At 38.9% G+C, this 21,324-nt stretch overlaps 1 protein-coding gene across 5 annotated transcripts in view; it reads right to left on the reverse strand.

Annotated features, from left to right (window-relative positions):
* SLC25A21 (solute carrier family 25 member 21) overlaps positions 1–21,324 on the reverse strand; it is a 474,917-nt gene that overhangs the window by 126,666 nt on the left and 326,927 nt on the right. The window lies entirely within an intron of this gene.

Raw genomic sequence — 21,324 nt, forward strand, 5'->3', positions numbered from 1 at the left:
TCAAAAGCATCTCCCATATTGTCTACTTTGAGATGCTTTTCTCCGATTGTTGGATTTGTGATAGGAACACAGCCTCTAAGAGTGATTTATTTTGTAGTTCCAGACCCCAGGGAATTATGCTGAAAACTGACACATACATCACAGAAAATAGTGAATAATTTACTCTGAAGCAGTTGGGCATATGAATGAAACAAGTACATAATAAGATTGGAAAGGGAGGCTGGCTTACATTTGATTTTATAAGGTGGAGGACAGTTGTTGGATGTGATTGTTTAGGAGACTGGCCACTCTGAAATGAGGGAGGTAAGTTTTCTAGCAGAGTACCTGGCACATAGAAATCCCCTAAAAATATCTACTGCTGATTGGATGGATTAGAATAAAAGTATAAAGGGCAGAATGTGAAAGCAATACAACAGTCTAGGTGAATATAATGTCAGAATATGAATGGTGGCAACAAAAATGTAATGAAAGGGATGTACTTGCTCAGTAATCTCTTTTTTTAATAAACAAGTTTTTAAAAAATGATGCATTCAATATGAGCCCCTCTTGATCCTCTTCGACTCAGCAAGTAATATTCCACGGCTCTAGACCTGCTACCATTGTTGAAGTTTAAAATGTCATAGACATTCATTTTCATAATGGTTCGCTTATTAAGCTTATAGCTCTATTAGCATGGTCAATTTTAGAAGGTTAGTTTCTAAGTAAGAACTATATCTCTAAAATTTAAATTTCATGGAGTTTATCAGAAGATAATGGACCAGAACAGCTAACTCATTTAAACTAGTCTGGATTAAGAGGCGCATTTGGTGTGCGTATCATCCCTGGCCCAGAAGACTCAGTAAGCAGTTCTGTCTAGAATCAAGAATGCGATTTGCTGGTCAGGTAGTGGACTATGTTTCACATTCCTGGATTACTGCATATAGATGAGATGACAAAATCTTTATTTCTGCATTTGCATATTTGTAATCTATATTCACTGCTGTTTGAAAGATTTTCTTATGTCTAGTTGGGAAGTCCAAGATTCTTCTCCAACTGTTCTTTCAAGAAAATAACTTAAAATAGTTTTATATATTATAAAAGCATTACATGTTTATAGATTTTTCTCATAATATCTATAACTTTTATTAAGTTTACTTACCTCTGTTAAATTCCTTTCTAGATGCTTCTCTTCCAAATTACCACGTATCTTAAAAATATTTGCCACATGAAATAAGCTGCTACAGGTTTTACAAAAACCCAGGGCATTATTTCTCAAGAAACTCAATAAATAAATAAATGATGAAAAGTAATAACAATATAAGGAAAAATATCCAGAAATGTCAAGTGGCAGCAGCACCACGTCACCCAGGTGTTCATCAGAGGAAGCAATTACTGCTTCCTGCGGAGGACCAGAAAAGATTTCAGGAAGCATTTCAGGATGGAGAGGGGATTTGAGCTGGGCCTGTGAGGCTCAGAGAGACAAAAGAGTGAGCCTGGAGGAGGCATTTCAGGTGGGGAAATGAGAGAAACAGGGGCCAGTGAGAAAAGAGCTGTCCCTTCAAGAGAAGTAAAGGAAAAAAATCCCCACCAGGGCGACCTCCTGAATCTCCTTAAGGATGGACGTTACAGCAGTCCGCTGGTGCCATCCAGTTGCGCAGGGTGGGGGGAGATCTGTGAGGGTTAGAGGAGCCTATTTATGAGATAAAAGTCAAAACCCAGTATAGGTCATTTGGCTTTTTCCTGAGGACTCAGCTGAGGACTCTGCATGTCCATTTCACAGTCATGTGAGTCTGGTCCTTTCACAGGGACTGTGAAAGAGTCAGCAGAGGGTTGAAGCAAGTGCACCTCAATGCCTGGAAAACTTCCTGCCAGCGCCAGACACCTCAGCTTTATCTGTGATGTCTGCATGCTCGGGCACGGTGGGTCTTCTCTCAGCTTAAGCTTTATCTAACCTGGCCATTGGAAATCTAGGCACTTCACTCACTTGTTGCAATTTCTTTCTTTTTTCAGGATCTGACAGATGGTATTTTCAATCCACTCTTTATTATGTTGATAAGCGTTCTTGAACATCTACCATGTTTTAGGCACCCCACTATTCGCGGCATTACATAGAAGACGTAATTCTGCCCTTTAGAAGCTTATAGTTAGGTGAAGGAGTTAGACAAATAGGTTATTACTATGCACAAGGAACAATGTTTAGAAATAGTGTTTCAGAGTACTAGATGTTAGACAATGAGTTTCATGGATACTGAATGAACACTAGTATCATTCTGATTGGAAATTATATCATGCGTGGACTGTGGCTAACAGAAAACAGTATGACGTAGAGACACTGGAGGGAAGAGGGAAACGGAGGGATATCCTTGAGCTAAACATCTGCGATTAAACTTTACCCACCCACGTTAGAACAGGCAACAAAGACAGCCGGTGGAATCCTTGAGGAGTGTTCCATTCAGAAACTGACTGGTGAGTGACGCTATGTTAATTACAAACAGGAGTGACAACATCAGAATAGCATTACATGAGGAGAGTCTGCAACTGTCTTGTCAAGCAATGCAAGAGGATGAGCCAGCATGGTAAATACTAATTCCTCAGTAAGGCCTCCCCACCATTCTGTACTGCTAAAGCAGCTGGAGGCCCCATTAAACGGGCTAAGGCAAGAACGGCTGTGTCTTGTATTGCCCATCACGCATACTGCGTGTCTACATTTTGGAGAGAGAGTCCATGCAGTATTTAGTTCCAGTACACATGGCTTATTCTGATCATAGAGTTATCAGTTCTTCTAAAGAATCTGTTTCAAGTTGATATAATTACAGTGCATTTTGGTCAATCATGTAAAACAGCAATTTCCTTCTTCCTCTCCACTACATTTCAGCAACTTAAAAGGTTTCTCTCTTGGATTGAAATTTTACATCAGCATTTTCCAAGCTGCGTTCTGTGCTAACAAATTCTCTCTATGCTTGAGGAGATAATTTTCCACTTACGTAATTCAACCTTTGTAAAATTATTGAAATACAAAGGCTAAGCCATATTACTCTTGGTTGTATTTAGAAGAAAAGGTTGGACCTTTCCATTGTCCCAATAAAAGCAGCTTAGATATATCTGGAATCTCCAATTGAGTAGCTTCTTTTATTAGAAGGAAAAATTGTTGCCAAACTGGCAAATTGGAAAATGAAGTATAATACTTGAGGAATACTCAGCACCTAACATCCAGTCAGAATAAAACACAAGGGAAAGGAGTGGGGCTCATACCCTCCATTCTATTGCCCAGGAGCCAGCAACTCCATCAGCTGTGACACCAGGGGACACAGCACTGCACACCTTGCAAATGGAAGGGAACTGCCCTATCAGGGCAAGGAAGGGCTGCTTAACACTCACAAAAGCATGTTTTTAAAAGCCAAAGAATGATCTCACTCACTAAAATAATTTTCTCTACACTAGTCAAGAACCATGACTGCACCATTTCCCACTGACCTCACTGTGTGCTTAGCCAATGATACTCAACTTTAAACTAGGCTGTTGTTGATTCTCAGCACAGTTAGAGATGCCACTTTTAAGTGTTCTCCTTGCCAGTGCACCTCTTAAGATATGGCCATAAGAAAGACATGTTTGTAAGAAGGAAGATAGCATTTGCTACCTTCAGAATCACAGGATAAGGTTGTTTGAAAATTCCAAAATTGCAAAGGAATTTTGTAATCTATCATTGTCTTTAAAAATGTTGATGTCTAATGGAGGCTATTCTTGGGAGTAAAGGCTTTAGGACTACACACACACACACACACACACACACACACACACAGTTTATATATTTGTATGTAGGGCAGCACTTGAGTTGCAAAAATCAGACTAGGGTAGGTGATGAGATTTTTCCTGAAGCTATATTTGCACAGTATGCACTCTGCTTTTTACTTAGATCACATGGTTTTTGTTGGTGCTTTAGGGTAGGGAACTGATGGATATTTGGGCACCGGGGGCATGGAGCAAAAGCCAGTCCAAGCCGTTCCTTTGACGCTGCCACCAATCCCGAGCAAAGCAGTGAGATAGATGAAGTTTATTCCTAGCTCATTTCTGTATCATTTTAGAAGTTCAGTAGTATTCTTGTACTCTGCCTTACCTTCCTACATTCAACCTTGCACTCAGAAAAGCACTCAGAATCAATCATTATCCTTCTTGTGGTTTTTAATTTGATATACTATTTCTCAGAATGTGTTCCTGTTAAAGGGATTTTGGCTATCGAAGACGAGGCAGGAAGATTTGGTTTTGTTTAGGGTGGGGATGCTGGGGACATTTACCACCAAGACAGTCCTAAATGGCACTGTTTTTCCTGAGTCGAATTTTTATGTTACCATAATGCACTGGGCTTCATAAAAATAACACCTTTGTGTCAAAGGAGGTGAGGAGGCACTTTGGGGAAGGGAAACACAGGCTAGAAGCCACCGGCTATAATTCCCATGTGACCACCAATAAACAGTAAACACTGGTGAGATTTGTAATGTAATCTCTCATTGCCTTTCTTCCAGCTCTAAAATAGGACAGCAGATATTAGAGGACACTTCGATTTTGAAAGGACAGTGACACACATACTTAACATCCGAGTTTGCTAGCCAAAAGAGAGAAGAGCTATTTAATTTTGTTTTGTAAAGCCCAAAATTCCATATTTTATGGGAGTGGAGACTGCTAATAAAAATAGTACACTGATAATAAGTGGTGATGAACCTTATGAAACTCCCTGCAGGGATCTTTGTAAATGTGATATGAACAAAGATTATTAGTAATTACCAGAATGTTACACGTGCTTCTTAACAAACACTTAAGAAGCCCACTAATGAATCAGAGATTAGCAGGCTAAAGGTTTGCAATTACAGAACACATTAAAAGTATAACTGTAGGAAGATTAAATAAAGATTTTAATTCACTGTAATTAGCCTATCTTACCAAATAAGACGCTACTCCTAAGAAAGATGTTTGTTTTCTTCCTGGTTGATTGAGCATGGCCAAAGTCAGCCTGAACATGCAAAGGCACATCTAAGGTTTTGAAATTTAGGTGTACACACCTACCTGACACACTTCGGGAAAAGGCTCTAGAAAGCACATCTTCAGAAAAATTCCCACCATGTAGATTTGTTTCCTGAACTCTGAAAAGTCACCAGGGAGGCTCCCCCAAGAGAAGAAGTGCCTGTCCCCACGAAAGGCTAACCACCGAGCTGACAGGGAGCAAGGCTTCGGCCTTTGCCGTCCCTGCAGAGAGCCCACAACGGGAGGTGCAGAGACGAGGCAGCCGGTTCTGGAGATGATTCTGTCAGGGTTTTTTTAATTTTTATTTATTTTTATTTTTTTTATTTCAAGCAAGCACTGGAAGAAAGAGTTTGCTCCTACCATTTCTCTATGTCTATAGATTTATTATTCTACTTTTAAGTACCTGGTGATTGTGAATGGTAATTAGAAAAAAAAGTTAGCTATGGATACTTTGTTTTACTTCAGATTATAATACCACTGCACACGCCTTAGCAACAATGAGCACAAGAGTCCTTAATCATGTTGGAAGGGTACAATTTACAGTTCCAGACACAGATTTCTGTCTCAACATTCCCTGAGATCCCCATCTGCAGAAGGGGCTAGGTTAAGAGTTTTGGGGACCCAAAGATGAATAAACCACAGATCTTATCCTTTAGGAGGGAACAAATAGGTGGCAGGGGGTAGGGATGTGTTTTTAAATAATTATAAAATAAGGCAGAATACAAATATTAAATAGAGATTCTAGAACCTTGGTTCACCTGCCCTTTAAGCATTGCTTTGCAGTCTGGGTTCACAGCCTGGACCTGGCATCAATTAACACCATAAAATAATGCTAACAAATCCACAAGCGTCTTGAGTTTGGCTCTGCCCCAGCAGTGATCACTGACTGAAGTTCAAAAGCTGCACTCATACTTATTTGGCTGTTTATCAAATTATTCTAAAAATTCAGGGAAAAGAAAGGTACTTTTCCTGATTGTTGCTCAATCATCTACTATGAGAGTCTCTTTATAAAAGAAGTAGAAACCTGTACCTGGTTAAAAAAAAAAAAAAAAGATGTCCTTTGCCTGTTTAAAATGTGAATGTATTCACCAGGGGTAGGTAGGGCTAGGTGGGCTGGGCTTTGCTTTCGCTTAGGGTTTATGATACTGTAAAGAAGGCCAATAAATTTCTCTATGTGATTATAAAACAGTTTATAATTTGAAGAAATATGTAACCTGGAGTGCTCAGTCAGCCTAGATAATTACTACAGATAAAGTAACAACATCTTGGCAAGGGCACAAAAGCAAGGGAAATCCATGCCGTGTAATTTTGAACACGTTTTTGAACAAAGCCTCAAAAATATTATCTCTCTGAAATATCAGATCAACCCAGATAGTCTGATTGTAATGTAAGTAATTTCCTGTGATCCTAGACACATCTAATTGCAGTCTCATTTCACAAGCCAAGGAGATTTAAAGTCTGATATTCTGTGACTGTACATTTTACAACTTATACTTTAACAGTACACTTAAGGATCCTGTAAATGGTTCATCATTTTGCCAACCACAAATTTTGTTACAATAAATAATTACCTACGTGTCCCTGATTATTGTGATGAAATAGATCTAGCTTTGTGCATTTTACACAATTATAAGACATATGCTATTTTTAGCATTTAGAATCTGCATGACACTGTAAAAAGAGTCATGATTTGAGAGTTTATTCTACCATCTAGCTGTATATATTCTTTATGGGATAATAACTAAGTGTACTGACAATATAATTCTAAAATTTATTTTAATGACAATATGCTAGTTAACAAGTCAGGAGCAAATGATCATTAGAGATTACAACCTAAATCTAATAATGATAAACCACAAGTAATAACATAGGCTAATTGACATAGCTGTATAATTAACATGCTCCAAGCGTAAACCAGTCTCAATTAAAAGCTTGACTAGCGTGACTTTCGGACATTTTGCTTTGTAAGATACATGTCACATTATAAAACTATGCTTAATATTAGATGATAGTGCTGCCACTCTTTGAATATAATGTGTAAATTATACATCTATTTAATTACATTTATATTTAATGTCCACAAATGACCTCACACCTAGATGCACCCGCCTACATTTTCCTAAGTGCACTGAGAAATAAACTGGTCATTACATGGTTAATTAGCATGAAACCAACTTGTATGGGGGAATGAGGGAAAGGTGGCTCACAGACTGGAAAAATACCCATTATCTAGATAATGAGGATAGAGACAGTTACATCAGCTTCGTCATGACAAGTATCAAAGTTTTCCCATATTCCCCCAATATTTACAGTTTTTAAAAAACTTGACAGCCCCCCCAACAAAAGAGAAAAATTAGCTATATCCTTTCTCTCTCTTATCCTCCCTGCTCACCTCCCTGGCTGCTAGCATCCACCAATAGCACCTGCTGTCTGGAGACAGAGAACACATCACTCTTACCTATTCAGCATCAGTTCATTGCTCAGGATGAGACTGCCGTTCTTGGTTTCCAGCCTCCATAAAACATTTTCAGAACAGGGAATTAGAAAGCAGTCAAGTCTAGTAGAGCCCTCTCGCTGGCCCTGGGAGCTGAGCCCCTTCATAGAAAGTGATTGTGCACTAGAGACCATAGTCCAGGGTCCCAGTCAGGGAGCTGTCAGAAAATAGTCTCTGGAGACCGAATGTACCATTCCACTTTATTTTAATTAATCAAATGTGCCTATTTTATGGTTTACTTAGCACTGATAAGGAAGGATACTTTTCAATAACATCCAAGAAAGAAAGATGAAAAGAGTGAGTTGTTTCTTTGCATTCATAAGCATAAATGCTTATGCTAGAAAGAAATTTGGGGAATGGAGATAAATAAAGTTGGCTAATAAGGAAGAAAACATGCTGTTTATCATATTTGAGGAAAATTCAAGGAACGGTTTTTTCTTTATTCCAAGATTGACCTCATATGTTACCAAGATTTGGATGAATTGTTATCAGTTTCAAATGTGGACACAGTTTTCAAAAGCATTTCATAGGTGGACAGAACCTCAAAATGACAAGGAAATAGTAATCATCCTGCTTAGCTGTAAATCACTTTTAACTTTGAGAGCATTCTTACACACATGATCTCAGCTCTGCTTGCTCTTTAGTTTTACAGGTCCTTATATTTGTATGGGTAAAATCACTGGAAAAAGAAAAACAAAAAAGTATCAAATTGGAGTTAGAAATGCATCGGACTAGATGAAATAGGTTTACTGAAGTCTCTCAGTTGTACTATAAATTTCTCTCTCTAGTTCAGTGAATGACCGGTGAAGTTGGTTCGATGAACCCACGCTTTTACAGTTGTCGAAAAGGGAATAATGTTACTCCCTTGGAGTAATTGAGGCTTATCTCTGGAACTGTAAAGAAATGAGCCTGCATTAACTGTGCTGGAGAAAGCCAGGTTTCAGAAATGCATGGGTCGTGTTCATTTAATTTGGTTCTCCACTGTCAGGAGTATAGACTGTCGATGGAGAGAGATCTCTTGATGGGAGGTGGGGCGGGTATCTACATAGGAGAATTTTGATGCCATTTTTTATTTGAAGAGCAAAAGACATGTGATTCCTTTCAGCCCTCATTGTGGACAACTGGTTTGATACATTGTAGACCTCCAAAATATCTTTTTATATTTATCTAGCTCTTATTTTATGAGATTTATTTATTTCTAAATGTTTAAGTACCCACTGTGTGACTGGGGAACTGCCTCCAGGCCAATATCAATTAATGAACTTTAGGACTTTCTCTCTCTGTCTCTCTCTCCATCTCCTCCTCTTTCCCTCCCTCCCTTTCTTTTCTCTCAACTAAATGTTTTGATAATGAATATTCCATTATGTCATGAACTCACAAGAGCCCCAGTGGAAGGGTGTGTTTTCCTTGTTATCATCAAATAACATGCTAAAAACAATTAAAAATCACTTAGAACACAGGCCACCGAAGAGATGTATGAATTATTCCCACCCAGGAGCAGGCTTAACTTGTCTACAGAACTTGTACGGAAAACTATGCTTTACTAATTAACCAAGTGTTTAATTAAAAACAACTAATGTTTTTGACAGAATCACAGATGGGTACTTTGGCAGGTAGCAAAGCAACTACAAGACAGTTCAAGTCATTCAATTTTATAAAATGCTGATCTTATCCCAACTAGCAGCTTTTACATAAAGGTAACCTTGCATTTTTAAACATAATTAACTTTAAAAAAAAAACAATGCTCTCTGTTCTACAAATTAAGATGCAGATATTTAGATGTCTTGGTTAATCTAGGTTCCCTAAAATCTTAAACACTAAACAGAAGGCATTCATTTAAAATGAGACCCAGGCAAGTGAATACACGAGACTTAAACCTCCCCCTTCAAACTTCTGCTAGGGCGAGTCTGGTTGCGTCCACGAAACTCTGTGCACTCTTATTCAATTAATCATCAAGTAAGTGCGGAGATTAAATTTAAACGTCTGGAGAATTAGCCCCTCCCTTCACAAGTTAAACCTTATCGTTGAGTACAAAAGAGCAAAAAGTGTTCTGAAACAGTGAAATTTACAGAGAATCCCAGCCAGCTAACATTTATTGAGTGCCTGCTCTGTACATGGCACTTAGGTTTTATACTCTGACTCTCTAAGACATCAATCCTCTTATAGAAGTTTGCATTCTAACAGGGGTCAAAACAGGTAGCATTAAAGCATTAATGACAGGTAAGTCTTTGCAAATTTGTCATATTCTTGCTTGCCTTCTTAAATAATACATAGGGAGCCCAATGTAGCATCTTCGTAGTGCTCCAGGCTGGTGGGAACCTTCTGAAAGGCGGTTACCCTCCTGTGTTATTGTTATATAGCGATCTCTTCAGGCCTCACAAGGCTTGGGCAGGCCAGTCCATACTTTATTGGCCTCACAGTGCTTTACTGAGTTTTTGTTTTCCCTGTAGGGTTTTGGCCTACATGCCCCTAAGCCACTCTCCTTACTCCCCTCACTCCCTCCCACTCTTCTTCCCATTCCTCCCATGATTTGTAATTTGCTTCTTAAAACCAGCAGTGAACCAAGGACCAAATAACCCAGCTTGGTCAAGGCTCTTAGTGAGGGCCTCAGGGGCCATACTATGAGTCGGTCTGTGAATGTCAGTGCCTGGCCTTTGCAACATCTATTCTGGCTGGTCAGAGGCCGTGTGTGTGTGTGTGTGACCAGAGAGTTGAGGTTCTGACATAAGAGGCCTCTGGCTGAGCTCGAACTTTCCCTGAGAAAGACCTGTTCTAACAGAAGGGAAGAGGCAGACAGCCTCCATTTTGCTCTCGTGCTCCTTTTCCCAAGGCGCTGCGGTCACGCTCAGGTGGAGCTCCCCCAGGCACGTGCAGTCTCCCTTCCTGGTCTCACTTCAAGGGCTTAAAAAAGAGTCCCGCTGTTGCTGGAGCCCAGCTAGAACTAATATATAACTTGAGTGTTGAGGATGATAACACAAAGCACAGCTGACTCCAGCCTTCCTCATTTTGTCCCCCTATGTATTTTGTGCGTTCCATTTCTGTTTGTTTCCCATGTTTTTGTGTTTGTTTTCCATTTCTTCCCTATGGGCTGTGTGGGTCTGTTATTTAGATTCTCATAGATGCATGTTTAGTTTGAAAATTTGAGAAAAATATGAAAATGACTTTTGAGAAACCTACATATTTTCAGAATTCTGACTAAATCACTGTGGTTTTTCTGTTGGTTCTGGTAGGATTGCACTATCCCTTTTGGGGGGAAGTGAGAAAGAGAGAGACAGAGAGTGTGCACAGCAAAGGATTCTACTTCCCAGTAAAAGTACTTTTGGAACTGCTTAGCCCACTCCTACTCATGTGTGTTAGGTCAAATTTTGGCAGAAATCATGGAACAGCTGCAATTCCATAGTTTGAATTGTCTCTTTAAAAAAAAATCTTCATATAATTTATAGAATTGTTGGCACATATTCCCTAAATTTTTGACTCCCTTGAATGTAGACAACTTGGAAAAAAGGGATTGGGAGAAATGACTATTTTCAATGGTTTAGTCATTATGTTCACAACTTTAAATATGCAATGCCAAGAGAACTTTCTGCAATTAAGACTGGTTCAAATAGACATTTTAAAAGTAATATTATTTGTGTCAGACTGAGCTTCCATTATCAAAATAATTAAAAAGCCATACAATTTCTGAAAGTTTTTATGACTTAAGAAAAAAAAATTTACCATAGGTAAACAAGTATACAATTAAAGGTACCAGACTTTCAGATAAAATAAGATAAAGTAAATTTTCTTTAAGATCTCAAGTATGAATATTCTAGAAATATTAGGCATAAACAAGTAACTGTTTTTGCAACATTGCAATACCTATCCTAAATGAGCATGGCTTCAGCAAAGGCTTTGGTAGTTAGAACTGATATGTCTCAAGGTAGCACACATTGGAGGGAGAGATGGGGCTATTATAGAGACCACGTGTGACAGGAGGTATAATGAGGTCTCCTGGGACCTGGGATTGGGACAGGGGAAATACATCAGGGACTGCTGTGGAAGTGATAAGCTGTTCACCTAAAATCTCCTTTTCCATTGGGTGAAGCTGATGCTGGGAGGTACGTACACAGCCAGATAGTGAGTAGATCTCCAGCCCTCTGTACACATAGGTGTAGATAATATTAGTTCTTTTCAATGGAGTCTAAGTGAATTGCTGTGTGTCACTTCTAGACTGAGGCTTTTAAGAAGTGAGTGAGGCTTCTTCACTCTCTCTCCTGTTCTACATGCAAGGCATAATTTGCAAGATGCATTTTACATCAAGACTAGCTACAGCTTACAGCAAGTCTGTATCAGCTGCAAGAAGGAAGCTTTAGTGGGTGCAGAGAGACAAGATGAAAGGAGCCTAAATCACACACTGAGGAAAACTTCCTACAACCTGGTAATATTCACACTGGACTATCATATATTTTATTGGGGTAAACCACTGAAATTTAGGGGGTTATTTGTTACAGCTAGTTTTGCCTTACCTGATCCAAGAATCAACAGTGTCCTGTCTCTGTCTCTCTGTTCTCTCTTCAGACCAGCTCCTTCTGGTTCCTCATGCTTACTGTTCCCCCACAGCACTGACTTTGATAGAGCAACCCAGCTTTGGTGTAACATGACACAAACCTAGTACCCACCATTTACTCCTTTCTGCCACCACATGTGCCTAATATCTTTTATTTGCTCTTCCAGATTCATTCTCTGCCTTTTTCCACCCTATTCACTGCCCTGGGAAGTGATCTGGATGGATTACATTAAGAGACTCCGGAGCTCTCTGCCTTCCAGTTAGATTTGGTCATTAAAAAGTCCTGGCAGGTGACAGGAGGAAGGGAAGAAAATGAGTTCTTGGTATTTATTTGTCTGGTTCCTTCCTGTGAGGCTTCCTCAGGCTTGTCTCTGTCAACAGACGTTCACTGCTCTTCTTAAGGAGCCCTGTCTTCATGACTTTCATCTTTCAAGTTTTGGTAACCTTTCCCTTCACACATGCATTGCGCTTAGAGGTAGTGAGTGACAGCTACGCCTCCTGCTTGGTAGCCCTGGGATCCTGAGTTCTTCCTTCTGACTTCCTTACACCCTGCGCAGAGGTCCCTTGGTAATTAATCCATTTATATACCCTCTTCAAAGCATCCTAATTTGAGAGTGTCATCTGTTTTCTATAGATTTTCTCACTACAAAACCATATCACAGTTAAAATTCTTCAGGGAGTCGGCTGTTTCCCACTCGCTCGCTTGGCCACGCCCAGGGGACAGTGTGACTGCGCGATCGTGGCCATCTAGCCCATGGCTTCAGGCCAGACTGTGAGTGATGGCAACTCACACAGAAGGAGGAAGTTCGTAGGCACCTTAAACCTGGTCTACTAAAAAGTACATCTTCATTTCTTCTGGGAAAAGTTTCCGTTCTTTTCACTCCTCCTCATCTATATGGCTGCTGTCATCCACTGTTGCATTTTCCCCCTAGTGGTTTGGTCACCGCTGACGGAGAACATTACTGCTTTAAACAGGATCGTGCATTGTACACAGTGCACAATCCTAGTACACCATTTAGAACCCAGGTCTTTACAGTTAGAAATAGAAATGTTCTTGAAAACAAACAAAAGAGAAAAGTTTAAATAAACACAGAATCATGTTTTTGCAATGTTATTTCGTAGGGGGAAAAACACCTTTGTGCCAGCCTGGATATGCCAAGGTTATGTCATACAGCATTTGCATTCAAAAGGCTAATCACAATTTTCTCTTTCACACGTATTTGGTATTATTCACATTCTTTCTATTGCCATTAGTTCCCAACAAAAAGAAGCTATATAAGCAACCAAATGAATAAATAATTATTACTATACCGAACATCTCACCACTTCCATTGAGAGGGAAGTGCCTCATACATGCAGGGCCAGGCAGTTTTGGTAAAGTATTTGGTAACTTAAGGCATTGTAAAGATGGGCTGTGTGGATATCCAGGTACAGAATTCAAACATTTTATTTTTAAGGGGATTTTTTTTTCTCTAAATATTTTATCCTAGTATACTAGTAAGTCTTTGGTGATAACAGTTGATCCTTTTTTCTTATTTCAGAAAAAAGGGAACTAGAAAACACATTCTTCCTCTGGGAGAAGATAAACTGAGAGAAAAAAATATATTTTTTCACTCTATTTAGTTTTAAAGTTTCATGTTTTATAGACGTTGTAATGAACTTAAGAGTTATTTTTCCAAATTAACATATTCTTTTTAACTTTAATATTCAAATATCACTTGTTTAATTTTTATTAAATTTATTGGGGTGACATTGTTTAATAGGATCATATAGGTTAAAAGTGTACATTTCTATGACACATGATCTGTATATTGCACACAATGCAATAAGAATATACAAATCAATATATTCTTAGGGAATATCACCATTGTCCTTCACCATACATAGGAAATCAACACTGACCCCTTCTCAATATCCCTCATCATCAATTTCATGACTTGGAATTCATGCAAAAGCTTGAACAAATGGCCAGTTTTCCCCTCTCTGCCACCCTTCCTCTGCCAAGCCTTCCAGCAGATACACGCATGTACCTAAAACCAGGGAAATAAGTGTGCTTAGAGGTCAGTCGAGCACAAAAGCAATTTATTTACACTGATTTCTAGAGGATGTGTAGAAAGTGATTTATCTTTATTCGACCATGTTTCTTCTAAACAATAACTACATACAAAAAGACTATTAATATAGCACTAGAGCTTTGTGTAAATCCACAAAGGCTTAATACTGAACTGTCCAATGGGGTAGTCACTAGGCACATGTGGCTACTGAGCAGTTGAAATGTGCCTAAAGCAACACAGGAAATCAATTTATTTAAATCAATTTAGATTTAATTTAAAAGCTAAGGAAGTGTAAAACCTTTTCTATTAAACCTAACTTCATCATTTTGCTGGGAATAAACTTTACCATTGCATTCCATAAGAAGTATCATAGTAAGCATGGACTTTTGGCTTTTTACAATGTGGCTAATATCATATTTAAAATTATATGTATAGCTCACATTATACTTCTGTTGGAAAGCTCTGGCTTAAAGAGCTGATATAAGGCTAAAGGGTTAGGTTTTTTGTTTGTTTTTGCATACAGCTGCACCTTAATATATGTAGCATTACCAGAGTTCGTGGGGAAACATCTCTAGTACAGAGTAGGGACAAGAGTTAGGAAAGCAATCTGAATTTCAAATTCAGGTCTCCTCTTATAAGCATAGTGTTACTTGTATAAAAACTCAAATTCCTCATCACTTGAGTTTTTAGTATGTTTAAAATAAAATAAGTTCCCATCACAAGATAATTTTATTATGCCAGTTTTCAACTGATTAAAGATGAAAATGCATCCTTGGTGTCCCTTGAACAATCTTTTATGAGATGTATCAACCCTTAGAATGGAGCAGCAGTGCCTATAAGGCTGGCAAAACGTTTTCTGAGAAATTCATAATGGAGTCTACCAAATCAAAGTCCAAACCAAATTAGGAACATTGAAAAGACACTTAAAATACACAATGTTCTTTTCCTTCAAGCTATTTGAGTTGCAGCTGAAGATACCAGTGTAGTCTTTTCCAAGTATAAAATTTGAGAAAGATTAATACATAGACATGCTCAAGTCCTTTCCACTCCTGTGTCTTTGCTAGTTTGATAAGAATTAAATAGAATCTTCCAAACATAAGGGATTGTCAGTGTAGTCTTAAAGAAAACCAAATCATTCACTGAAAGACAGAAATAGCCAGTTTCTCAGGACAGTACTGGAGAGGAGTTGGAGCTGTTTACGTAGAGATAGTTTCTTGAAAATCACCAGAGTGTGATAGAAATGAAAAAGTGCTTTTTCTTCCAAATCAACCTAATGACTTTTATAAAATAATAAACATACCTTCATTATAATAAGCAATAACACTGATTTGAGATCTTCCCATTTAAATGTATGCCTCTTTGTTCTTCCTTAGACAGGTCAAGAGACAAAGACTGGAAAGTTTGGGTCATATGGATCATGGCAGCACTGCTATGTCTGGAATTTTCTTATAAATATCCTATTGCTTTGAGGCTCACAAGCCCAGCTAAAACAGCAGGGACAATCTCATTTGCACTTTTATGGTTGTAGAGGGATTTTCAAGAGTTAAAACAATTTTCCATAATATTCTGTATTAACTTAACGGATCTGAAGTGTGATTATTACACCTTTTCATGCTTTTCTGCAGAAGCCTGACAATTTGGAAGTAATTTTAGAAAAACAAACAAAATTATAAACAAATGCCAACAGGAAGGCATTCTTGGGTACTCAAAAGAATCTACTCCGCAACAAATTTTTACTGCCTGTTTGCAGCTTTATGCCTTTTTAAGATTATTTTTTTAAACACTATAAATGACTGTTTCTACCCTTGTGAAAAGCATCACTTCAAAGGAACGTTCTGCGGCACTCTGCACTAACACATATCAAAAACAAAGTGGATGCCACCCTTCCTTGTGTGATTAAACAACAAATAACACTCTATCAGAATCTATTTTTACTTTACTGAAATAAATGCTCATGTTTACTAGTTTGAAAAATTTACTTTGCTTAAAATTAGAAAAAAAAATTAACTTCACTAAAAATACTTCCATAAAAGTCTATTAAAGTTAAATTTTCAATCCCTCTGTAAAGTACATAGTAAACTATACCAGACATAAGGATCCTAAAAAAAATGAGATATAAGGAAGTTTAAAAATCAGAGTCAATGAGAAGGGAATTCAAAGTAAATAAAGAGTACTATTAAAATAAATTTTATATACACACACAGAAAATAAATAAATGCTTAAGGGAGATAGGATATACAAATCGGTTTGATGGATTGGAGAACAGATGGGGTTAAACAGAGAAAACTTATTTGAAGCAGTTAACTTGTGATGCCAAGAAGGGTGGTTCTGGGGCAGTAAGCACAATGCTTTCATGGGTGCATGAGATGTTAAACCAGCACAGAAAAGAGCCCTGTTAGAGTTTTAAAAGAAGTTATGTGTACATCAGTAAGGGCTAATATCCTTTTCCTAAGAACTAAACTTACGATTATTGGAAGTTTAGGAGGAATGTTCTAGAAGTTTAGAGAAAAAGGTACATGTAGAGTCAAAAAGACGTTAAGTACCTAACAACAGGCAGAAATGAGAGTAAATTATCAAATAGTTGATTTGTATGTACTTAGGAAAGGGCATTCATTACCTGCCACTGAACTTGGCTCTGTGAAGGGAAATTGTGTCAGACCTATGTAATTTCCTCCCATAGAAGAGTGACAGGCAATACCAACCAACAGGAAGCAATAGTAAATAAGAATGTTAAAATAGCCCAGCAGAAGAGAACCAAAATCTGGAACGCAAATTTGATAAGGGGTTCGGCAATGTAAGATATACACAGATACAGCTGTAATTCTTTTCAAAGTCTGCCTTCTCTATGCAGACATCATTTAAAATTGTGTAATGTAGAAAACAAAGCTTCAGTAGACTTCTAATAAATATGCATTTGCAGTAGACGTCTAATAAATGCGCACTTGCTGAATTAAAATAGCAAACCAGATATGTCTTCTAAATTCAGAAGATCCTCAATTTTTAAAAATATCTACGAATAAAGAATAGTATAAATTCTAGGGTATACTTATCCTCCACCCACGGGCCTTTTGTGCATTTATCTCTCACAACCATCTTTTAAAGTGCTATGAGTGAAGGTGTGGATTAATTTTGTAATAGTGCAATATATAGAACTGCAAGCAACTTAAGAATATGGTAAAAATAAGACATTATGTAGCATGAAAAGAAAATACAAATTAGCATAAAGGAATATTAATATTCTAAACTGCAAGGATCTCTTGCATTTTTTGGGGGGGGAAGTGAATTTCAATCAGCCAAGATTTCATTGATTTTTCATATCTTTTAACTTTTCTTAGGATCAGGTTCTGTGACCCAGTGGAAATAGAAAAGGCTCTGGAGTCGGACAGACCTAGATTCAAATCCTGACTATGTCACTTACCCAATGCACAAACTTGAACAGGAAACTTAAACCTTTTTGTTTCTTTATTTGAAAATGTGATATGTACTTTGCCGTTTGCAGTTAGGATTAAGTAAGGCAATTTGTGTAAAATGCTTGGTATGCATATTTCTCAGTAAACATTGGCTCTCTTCCGCCACTTCTCAATCCTAACCTGTCCTCCCTTCCCTCTCCCGGACTGCCCAGGCATAAGGGAGAGGGATATAAAAAGGCTAAGAATAAAGCCCTGTCTTGTGAAACAGGAAAAGGGACACAGGCTCACTTCCTTTTACTCTTAAACCCTTGTTAAAGGTTTTCTGACTCTACAAGGGACCATTCACACTCATTTGGCATTCTCACCGTGTGTCCCAGTTTTTCCTCATCAAATGCCCAACAAGCTGAGCGAAAGAGCTTCCTTGTCCAGTAATATTTTTTACAAAAATTCTTCAACATTTTATATTTTAGGTAAAATGCAATACAAGCATGAATATGATCACCAACAAATGGTTACCTTATTAGTGCTTAAAAACACAGCCATCCCATCATGTTGGGTTTTCAACTGCAAACTTGAAATAAGAAATCAGTCCCTTTGTTCTTACAGACTTGTCCAGTTTTCCCAAGTTAAACAAAGGTGCACTTCCTAGCATGCATTATAACATCTTGATAACAATTTAGCACCTATGCAAAAAGAGTTAGGGATTATAAAATCACTTAGAATATATTATTTCTAGACTGAGCAGACATAATTCTTTGAGGATTAATTTCATGCTGAGGGTTAAATTTCACTTTCACGATAGGCGAACCATTGAGGCTAACTATTGCCAGGGGCAGCACAGATAATGAACCTGCCAAGGGATTAGCAAGGAAACACTTGTGTTATTATAAAGCGGGTACACTTCCCTTTCTAACCAAGTTCATCCTACATGACATTAACAAATTATTCCCTCTCTCTGCCCACATTTCAATATAATGTGAGCCAGCAAGTGACCCTGAACCAATGGGGACACAAGATAAGATCTTCTCAGTGCCTGAATGGCTACTAAACCCGTCTGAGAGAGCTAGAGCTCCTGCAGGGAAACACAAGGCATTTTATCTCCAGAGGGAGAGGGCCCTGCCTTCCTTGCTGCAACCTTCCTCAGTCATAAAGCCTCTGAATGGACACGATGCCAAGAGGTAGAGACGTCTTAATACGAGCACAAAAGAGGCAGTTTCCAGAAAACAGAAATGATACAGTTCGTTTTTGACAAACTCACAAAGACCTAATATTTTCTAAATAAGAACTAATGGCTTAGCATTTGTTAAAATATGCTCAGAGATATTTCTGTTTTTTTTAGACAAAACTATCCTTTTCTCAATAGCCTTTCTTAAATAACAGATTATTCATAGAGGTCAAAATTGTTTGCTTTTTCTCAGTCTTTGTTCTCAGAGTACCATCTCCTGCTGGAGGTTAGAGAGGAACTCCCTCCCATGTAATGGTTCCTCCCCACTCTAATTGACATTCACCATTGTCTCTGTCAACTGTGGTCTCCAGGTACTTGTCTTGTTTTTACTACTTGACTGTAAACTCCCTGAGGGCAGGTAGTTAATCTCAATTTACCTTTGCATCCCCCTAGAGTCCCACCAAATATCTTCACAGAGTGAATGCCCTGCCACCGTTGGCCAAAGGAACTTAACCAGTCTCTACATTTGAATATACCGATTCCATTGTTCAATGTTTGGAGCAAAGAACATCAAATGGATGTGTAGAACATGTGGTTCCTGTTCTCTATGAAGTTACAATTTAGGAGAGTTTATTATAAATTAGGAGTGCTTTTGTTAAGAAGCTCTTCTGTAACTGAATGGACCAATTGCTGCCAAAGTGAGAACTGCTACTTCTGGAACTTGCCAATAACGAGCAGCAGGAAGAGAAAATGTGAAATGTTTAGAACATCCATTGGTATTTGTTACAATGCAGCTTGGCTCAAATCACACATGTTATGGGAAGTACAATGTAGTTTTCTTGTGATGTATTAGTGCAATTCTTTTCAAAATATTGTCTTGTTAATAGTAGATAATGTTTCTATAAATTCACATTCTCATTTGCTAATCTGAAGTCATTAGAACTGGGCCCGTTATGATCTTGTTGCATTTCCTGTATATTCTTGGACCAATTGAACGTGCAGCTCATCAACACAGAGGTGCTGGATGGTAACATGGGAGCATTTTGTAATGAAGATGCAGGGTTCTAAGCTTTGCCTTCTGAACTCTGCTAGACTAAAGCACGACATGAGCACATATTGGAGAAGGCAGTTTCAGTAGAGTGGGGGAGGTGGGCATCAGTGTGCCTAGATATGGAAATGAGCTCATGGCAGAGAAAATGGAGGCTGACAGTAAGTTCTCTTCATCAAAAAGTTTGGCCGCTAAGAAAAGGGGAGAGAGGGCAGTAAAAAGAGGAATTAATAGCGAGTATTTTTAAAGGCGGGAGGAGATGAGCATATTTGTAGTTAGGAAAATCAGATTAAAAGGAAAAACCAAAGAAGCAAAAGAAAGAAGGGTTAGGATAAGTTCTAGAGAGGTAGAAGCAGGAGAAACTAATCTTAGAAAAGAGATCAGATACTTCCTCATTAAGACTATGAAATCAAGACTATGTTGTATACTTGAAGGTAATATAATAGTTTATGTCAAGTGTAATTAAAAAATTTTTAAAAAGGAAAACAAGAAAGACAAGAGGAGTGACACAAGTTTAAGCCAGAGTAGAGGATTTTTTAAGGAATTCCTGTCAGATGTCCCCAATTTCCTCACAAGAAAGGAAGGCAAGTTCATCTGCAGAGAGTGATGGGACAGTGTGCCACTGATTGGTGGCTTGTGGAGTGGGAGAGAGCCCAGAGAGGCTGCTGTGCAGAGCGGCGTGGGCACTCAGAAAAGAAATTAATTAGAAGTATTGCCAGCTTACTGTGGGACCAGGGAACATGGAGCTGGGACTATGTGTGACTGAAATGGCTGGCTATGGGCATCCAGAATGAGAGCCAAGTGAAGTCAGAGGGAGTGGAGGACAAGGAGAAGGAACCTAAGGGGAGTAGTCCTGAACAGGGTGAAGACACACGAGGGAGGGGCAAGAAGAGGGGGGTTTCAGATTTGATATTAGGGAGGTGGGTTTCCAGTCACCAGCCAGCATGGAGAAGAAAGCCGGGGCTAGTGCAGGGGCCGCGAGGACAAGAAGTTAAATGCTCGGTTGGACCCCTGATGATGTCATCGGGGAACGGGTTCTGGCATGCTGGAGAGTTGGGCAGCCATGTGCAGGAACTTGGTAAATGACCAAGGGGTGAAAGAGAAAGATGTTGAGCAAGAGTCAAGAACAATGACAAAGGCAAGTGAGGAACGTGTCAGCCCTTGTGTGTATAGGGGAGAAGCAGCAGCCTCTTCTGGAGGGTTATGAGGTGTTTCAGAGAATGTCGGGTAAAGGGGTAGAAGAGCGGGGTGAGATGTCTGATAAGAGAGTGGATGAGCTAATGAGCAGTAGCTAGAAATGGAGCAAATTTAGGGAGAACTGGGGCTGATGGAGCTTGGGGTCAGAGGGCATCAGGCAGCAGTGGACACTGGCTTTGCAGTTCCTTGGGTTCCTGAGCTCCTGTGCCCTGCCTGCACACTCTATTTCCATGATTCACCCACATGGTTAAAGCCTGACTGTGTCACACTGAAAAACTTTCCAAGATGTTGATCCCAAATTTTAACTTGGTGCTATCCTGTTCTCCCATTGTTTCCGGTGACTGGGCTCCTGAGTCCTGTGAACCCGTGTCCATTACATCTCCACTGCTCACTCCCAGGGCAGCAGGGCATGCAG

Source organism: Pteronotus mesoamericanus, unplaced genomic scaffold (genome assembly GCF_021234165.1).
Source record: "Pteronotus mesoamericanus isolate MK-2021 breed Mesoamerican mustached bat unplaced genomic scaffold, CSHL_Meso_final contig_100, whole genome shotgun sequence".
In the NCBI taxonomy this organism is placed as follows: domain Eukaryota; kingdom Metazoa; phylum Chordata; class Mammalia; order Chiroptera; family Mormoopidae; genus Pteronotus; species Pteronotus mesoamericanus.